Here is a 7446-nt window from a genome sequence, read left to right on the forward strand (position 1 = left end):
GCCAGTCACAAAGTTCCAACTGAAACGCTGTCCACCAAAACACAGCTCCACGTACCGTACTGTAGATCGTAAGTCTGGATAGGGCTGCCATGGGGACGGGGGGGCTATGGGACTCACATAGTATGTCCAACCTTGATGCTGGCAAGAAGCTCCTCTGCGCACCCGTGTCACACAGGAACCGTCGTACGGAAAGGGAGTCCTGGATAAACAGCAGCCTGCCAGCGCTGCCGTTACTCATGGCAACTGCTGAGCGGCCACTCTGGTCGCGTTTGCCCTGGTGTTTCCCGGCGGCAGTCCACTGAAACTGCACTGGGGACAGCAGGCTTTGGTGCCAAAACTTGCATGGAAAAAAAGTCCAGAATCCAGTCCCCGCCTGGGGGGTGCAGCAGCAGCGAGAGTGGATGCATCTGCAATGGGTTTTTCTGCCCCAGCCGGAAACAATGCAGCCGCATATGTCGGTTGGGAGGCTAAAAATAACTTGTCTGCTTCAGCAGCAAGTTCGCGGCAGTCCCGAGATGGCAGTGTTGGCTAAAGCAGCCCGCACCTGAGAAGGGAGGAGTCTCAGGAAAAGCTGCTTGCATTTTGTCAATAATTTCAGAGGTCTTGCAATCGCCAAGTAAAAAGGCGGCTACCTCTCTCCACGTTGGGAAGTTTGTATGTCTTTAAGAGGTGAGCCTTCACCATGAGATACTTGTTCCCCTCCGCTGGACGCATAAGGACGCTAACCACTCTGGTCGCCATTGCACTCCAGTGGGAGGAAAGGACATAATAAAAACTTTGTGTCGTCCTCAGTGATACCACGCGGCGGGAACTGCACTTCGGCCTGGGCAAACCACGCAGTTGCGGAAGAATCCCCAGAACTCAGGCAGCTTCAGTGAAACTGCATTTGCCATCATGGTTGATAATATTCACTGAATGCATTCAGTGAAGCGTCAGGGTCACCAGTGCTGCGCTTGTAATGCGAAAGCAAGACAAGTTGAAATATCTCTGACCTACGAACGTGTGCGTCGTTTATTCAACTAAAGAGCAGAAGACTTTTTACATCAAGCGACTCAAAACCCCCACCTTTGGGTAAAACTATTGATCACTTAAAGCGGCCGTACCTGTCGGGTTACTTAATTAATACGCGAGTCCAGTTGTACTTTGTAACGTGGATACATTTATTATAGCCCAGTCACACGTGTCACCTCTCTAGCTCACTCCCACCGTGTCTCTCGCTCCGTCGCACACTCGTGACGTCATAGCCTGTCGACTCTGTAGTTCTCTCATAATACAATCACACCACATCTCCCCTTTCTAGAATCAATGGGTAGACTGCCATTGATTCAACAGACCTTGAGGATTATTCTACCTCGTGGTTGGAAGGTCTGCTCCTATATGGGCCTGTACCAAACAATCAAACACACACACATATTTTACCCTTAGAACAATCCACCTCAATATAAATACTCAGACATCCATCCTATACTAATCCTGTACTGTCCTTAACCTAAGCCCTGCAACTGACTTCAACATTTACAATACAATAAAACATATCCAAAACGCTCCAATTATACTTTTTTTTTTTCACATACAGTAACATTCTTTTTTTTCATTAGAGTCTCTGTAATGTCTCTAGGAAACAAAATTACAAGTCCAACTTAGTTGGTCTTACCACAGCCCTCCCAGACCTGGTTCTAGGAGTAGGAGTAGATGGAAGTTCTGGAACACTCTGCTGCGATGTTTCTGCTGTAGGTTGTTCCGGAACACCCCCTAGGAACGGCTCTGCTGTACCAAGGCCACTCTGCTCCGGCGAGGATCCCATGGGGATGAGATGACGACGGTTCCGTCTGATGGTCCCCTTGGGTCCTTCCACCAGATACGATCGTGGAGTGGTGTGATGTCCAATGATAGCTCCTGCGTTCTTTTGGTCCTTGATCCACACATCCTGTCCCGGATTCAGTCTGTCAAGGTTCATTGCACGATGCCGCAGGTTGTAGCGTTGTGCATCTTTTGTCCTCTTCTCCCCTTCTTTCAACCTAACAGCTTCGCTATCTGGAAGGGCAGGATTTAGTAAAGCAGGAAGGATAGGCACTGTTGTGCGGAGTCTCCTCCCCATGAGAAGCTTCGCTGGACTATACCCATTGTCGAGAGGGGTAGCCCTGTAAGCGAGCAAAGCAAGATAAGGGTCGTCTGCTTTCTTTAGGAGACCTTTCACCGTCTGTACTGCACGTTCAGCTTCAGCGTTACCTTGAGGATATCTTGGGCTACTGGTAACGTGACGGAATCCATAAGACTCTGCGAACTCAGCGAAGCCTGCTCCGGAGAACTGGGGCCCTCCGTCCGAAACGAGAAGATCCGGGATTCCATGACGTGCATAAATGGATTTTAGGTGTTGGATTACATCGTTTGACTTTGTGGAGGTCAGCAAAGCAATCTCCACGTACCTTGACATGTAGTCCACTACCAGCAGGTAGGTCTTGGTACCGAGCATGAATAGATCAGCTCCTAACTGCTCCCATGGTCGCCCCGGGTATGGTGACGGCATCAGAGGCTCCCTGTGGTTCTGTCTCTCCTTACAGCATGTTCGGCAGTTGAGAACCAATTCATTTAGCTGCTGGCTCAGCCCGGGCCACCATACTGACTGTCGTGCCCGCTGTCTACACTTCACCACGCCATGGTGTCCTTCATGCAATTTGGCAAGTACACCATTCCTCATTGTAGAAGGGATGCCAAGCCTGTGTCCCTTCAGCAAGACACCATCTTGAAATGTGAGGAACGCCTGCTCTGCCCTGTACAGCCTGAGTGCTGGTTCTTTGGAACCGTGTGCTGGCCAGCCTTCGGCACACAGCTGCATCACCTGTGCACACACACTGTCTCTCTGCAGCTGCTCTCTCAGCTCCTCCAGGTAGTCAGCACTTGCAGGTAAGTTTTCCAGTACCATGTCCACATATATGTTGGTTTCTTCCAACAGCTCTTTGTCCGCTGCTGTCTCCTCTCTCTTAACAGGAGCTCGTGACAATGTATCAGCTGTCCACAGACACTTCCCTGGCACATGAGAGATAGAGTACGAATAGCGCATCAGACGCATTCTGAAGCGTTGGATCCGTGGAGGTAGAGCATCCAGTGCTTGAGACCCCAGAAGACTCAGGAGAGGCTTGTGGTCCGTCACCATCTGGAAATGTTTCCCGATGAGAAAGTTGCGAAACCTCTCACAGGCCCAGGTCAGTCCCAAAGCTTCTTTCTCTACTTGCGCGTATCTCTGCTCTGTTGGTGTGAGAGACCGCGACATGTAGGCCACTGGCCTCCACTCTTCGTCCCATTTTTGTAGCAGGACGCCTCCCAACCCGTATGACGACGCGTCTGCTGATACTTTGCACTCTCTGTTGGGATCATACATGGCTAGCACTCGTGTAGACGTCAGTGCATCCTTTAGATCCTGGAAGGCCCTTGCCTGATCGACGCCCCACACCCAGCAGTTCTTTTTCGACAGCAGATCTCGCAGGGGCTTGTCTCTCTCAGCCAGCTGCGGCACAAACTTCCCAAGTTGATTAATCATTCCAAGAAAACTTCTTAACTCAGTCACAGTTGTTGGCTCCTGCATCTTTCTCTCAGCTTCTGTTTTGCTTGGGTCAGGGCTGATGCCACTGGTGGAGAGCACGTGGCCTAGAAAGGTCACCTCTGACTTTGACAGGTCACACTTATCAACATTCAAAGTGATGCCTGCCTTTTGGATCTTTTCTAGTGTGGCATGCAGGCGAGCATCATGCTCTTTTTGTGTTCGGCCCCACACTAGCACGTCATCCATGTGGCAAACAACACCCTCAAGCCCTTCTGTGACTTCTGTCACCATCCGGTTCTGAAAATGTTCGGGGGCGGATTATATGCCAAAAGGTAGCCTGAAGTAATAGCGCCCGAAGGGTGTAATGAATGTTGTCAGTTTTGCTGAATCTGCAGTTAGAGGAATTTGCCAAAACCCCATGTTTGCATCCAGCTTACTAAAAAATTTGGCTCCAGCCAGCATTCCTAGTGTTTCCTCCACTGATGGCAGAATGAACTTTTCCCTACACACTGACTCATTGAGTTTTGTGAGATCGACACAGCACCTGTCTTCTTTGGCACCACCACTATGCCAAATTCTACTTATCACCCCGAGTTGTTCCATGCGGGACAGTTCCTGCTTGACTTTGTCCATTAAAGGCAATGGAATCCTCCTTGGTGTCCTTAGTGAGAATGGTTCCGCTCCTGGACTCAGCTTGATGGCATATGGCTGCCGCACTTCTCCGAGCCCGGTGCATAATTTTGGGTAGTGCTCCTTTAATGTTTCCATAGTAACGCTGTCTAGGCGTGCTACAAGCCCCAGCCGACAGCTCACAGATCTTCCCAGCAGAGCAGTATGCACATGACGAGCAATATACACATCCTCCCTCTCTGTCTTATCTCCTCTCCTCAGTAGCAACCTGGCGACGCCCACAACGTCGAGGGGATTTCTTTCTGGTCCCAGGAGTGGCTTTGTTGCCTTTTTGAGGCTAGGCGGATCATTTCTGTATGTGTTTTGGAACACTGAGTGAGGCAGGACTGTCACATCGGCACCTGTGTCGATTTTGAATGTCACACTGCTCTCATGGATGCCAATTTCGACCATCCAAGGATCCCCATCCTTCGTGACACTGCCGAGGAAGATTTCCTCCTCATCTTCTTCAACTTCATGCACTGATTTGGACTTACACACACGCTTGTAATGTCCCCTCCTCCCACATGCATGACATCTCACTTCATTAGCAGGACAGTCACTTTTTTGATGGGATGGAGAGCTGCCACAATTTTGACAAAGTGACTGTGCGCCCTTGTCCTTGCTGTACTGAATACTGTGTGGCTTGTACATTGGGCTATCAACATATTGAGGTTTGTTTTTAGCAGACTTGAAGTTGCTCTTGAACACTCTATCAACAGATTTTGCATCACTTGCCTCTGAACTGGTGGTGTCCCCTCGGAGAGTAGACTGCTGCCTTTTCACCTCCTCGCTCTGTCGTGCCATTCTTATGGCTTTATCCAAGGTTAGATCCGCGTCCAACTGCATGCGTTCAGACAGCCCCTTATCTTGCAATCCGACGACAAGTCTGTCTCTGATCAGTTCATTGTGTAGCATCCCGTAGCTACAATGCTCCGCCAGCGCATATAGTGCAGTGACAAACGAATCCACACTCCCCTTCTTTCTGCTTGCGCATGTTAAACTTAGCACGCTCGTAGATAACATTTTTCTTCACAACAAAAAAACCTTGTAATCCATCGCGCACTCCCTGGTATGTACGTCTTTGAGCAGCCGTCAAATTTAGCCCACGGAGAATATCATCCGCCTCGTCCCCCATGCAATAAATCAATGTGTTTACTTGATTTTCCTCGGAGCTTGCATTTAGGTTACCTGCCAGGCGAAATCTTTCAAATCTCCGGATCCATTTGTCCCACTCTTGCGGATTTGAAAAGTCAAAGGACTCCGGTGGCTGGATGTTGAACGTAGCGCACGGTCCCACGGCAACCACCGGCGCGTCGGGTTGCCGTGCAGGTGCTGCTGCGGCTCCGTCTCCCTCGCTCATGTTGTCCTTCACTTCTTTCCCCACAGACGCGTACAAACTATCTTTACACTTGGCTCACACTCCACATTAACTACAGGACTTCTGACACCATGTCGGGTTACTTAATTAATACGCGAGTCCAGTTGTACTTTGTAACGTGGATACATTTATTATAGCCCAGTCACACATATGTCACCTCTCTAGCTCACTCCCACCGTGTCTCTCGCTCCGTCGCACACTCGTGACGTCATAGCCTGTCGACTCTGTAGTTCTCTCATAATACAATCACACCACAGTACCAAAATGCTCACTCTTAACTGAATATATGAATGGTAAACAAGAACAACATTATGTGCACTAAGAACAATGGCAGAGAATAATGACGACAAAGTCAAGTAAACAGGTGTTGTGAATTATGTCCTTAAAGCAACTGCTACAATATATTACATTTCAAACAAATCCATCCTTTTTAACAGCTGTTGAAGCAAAAAAAAGTATCTTATTTTATGGTCTTTTTATCCGTTTGATGGTGGCACAATTTTAAAACATTGCAGATTTGGTCTGGTCCTGCTCATGACTGAGGTCATGTCATTCTTAGTTGTGTCATGCATAAAATATGACTTTATATCAATTGTGTAGAGTAGGAGTTGTATTAGACAGAATGTATTTGTCAACATACTAACAGTACTACTACTTATAGTACTATAATATGAGTGATCTAACACTAACAGTACATGTAGATACTAAAACAATATTTTTGGATTCAAAACAATTAACATGAATGCAGTGTCACAAAAAATACATTGATTTAATGAATATACATGCAAATTCTTAAAATATATATATTATGTGCGGTCCCAAAATAGCAACATCTGCACTCTTCTCAGCCAATCAGCTGCAATTAATGCAGTTTTCTCTGTTTTAGTTTGGCACTTGTAAGTAATTACAATCATTTGTATATTCATGAGAAAGAATCCTCCTTCGTTTATATGTCATCATATATGAAATGTCCGTAAGAGAATATACTTTTCGGTAATGCACCTTTAAAGTTGAGTGCCCCGCCATTGATCAAGAAAAAGAAGATTACTTACTTAAACGCCAGCTGCTTGTGTGCATTCAGTCCTGTTTCGTCCACAAGTGTGTACTAATCCCTCACACTCTTTTGTGACATGTGGCCTGCGGATCATGTCCCCGATGTTACGTAACTGTTATTGAGGTTATTTACTTCCCTTTCTTTTGGTGGAGCTGTTTCAACACACACTTTAAAATCGGTTTTGTACTTATAGAGCAACACATAACTGAGCACAGCAATAATCTACACAAAAAATGTCCAGAAAAGATCCTCCAAACCTTTCTCTTATCCTCTCAATCAAGACACAATAAGATAAAGATGTTATTGTTTTAAAGTCCTTCAGTGTACTTTAAGTGAATGAGATCATAAAACTTCTTAGCTTTTGTGTAAACGGTTTTTAACTAGTTAAAAAAAAAAAAACTAGTTAAAAAAAATACTAAATAGGGCAGCACGGTGAAACAGGGGTTAGTGCATCTGCCTCAGAATACAAAGGTCCTGAGTAGTCCTGAGTTCAATCCCGGGCTCGGGATCTTTCTGTATGGAGTTTGCATGTTCTCTTCGTGACTGTGTGGGTTCCCTCCGGGTACTCCGGCTTCCTCCCACCTCCAAAGACATGCACCTGGGGATAGGTTGATTGGCAACACTAAATTGGCCCTAGTGTGTGAATGTGAGTGTGAATGTTGTCTGTCCATCTGTGTTGGCCCCGAACGCAGCTAAGATAGGTTCCACCGACCCCCAGCTACCCCAAAAGGCTCAAGCGGTAGAAAATGGATGGATGGAAGGAAACAGCTAAATAATAATAATACAGATGTAACCCATCTG

General features: G+C 47.1%; 1 protein-coding gene across 3 annotated transcripts in view; it reads right to left on the minus strand.

Moving 5' to 3' along the window:
• Positions 1–6728, minus strand: part of LOC133564383 (inactive dipeptidyl peptidase 10-like) — a 146178-nt gene extending 139450 nt beyond the window's left edge. For all 3 annotated transcript variants that reach the window (XR_009809276.1, XM_061918639.1, XM_061918638.1), the window contains exon 1: positions 6644–6728. The gene's annotated coding sequence lies outside the window, so the exon portion shown is untranslated. The remainder of the gene's footprint in view (positions 1–6643) is intronic.
• Positions 6729–7446: the final 718 nt, after the last annotated feature.

Source organism: Nerophis ophidion, linkage group LG13, assembly GCF_033978795.1.
Source record: "Nerophis ophidion isolate RoL-2023_Sa linkage group LG13, RoL_Noph_v1.0, whole genome shotgun sequence".
Lineage (NCBI taxonomy): Eukaryota > Metazoa > Chordata > Actinopteri > Syngnathiformes > Syngnathidae > Nerophis > Nerophis ophidion.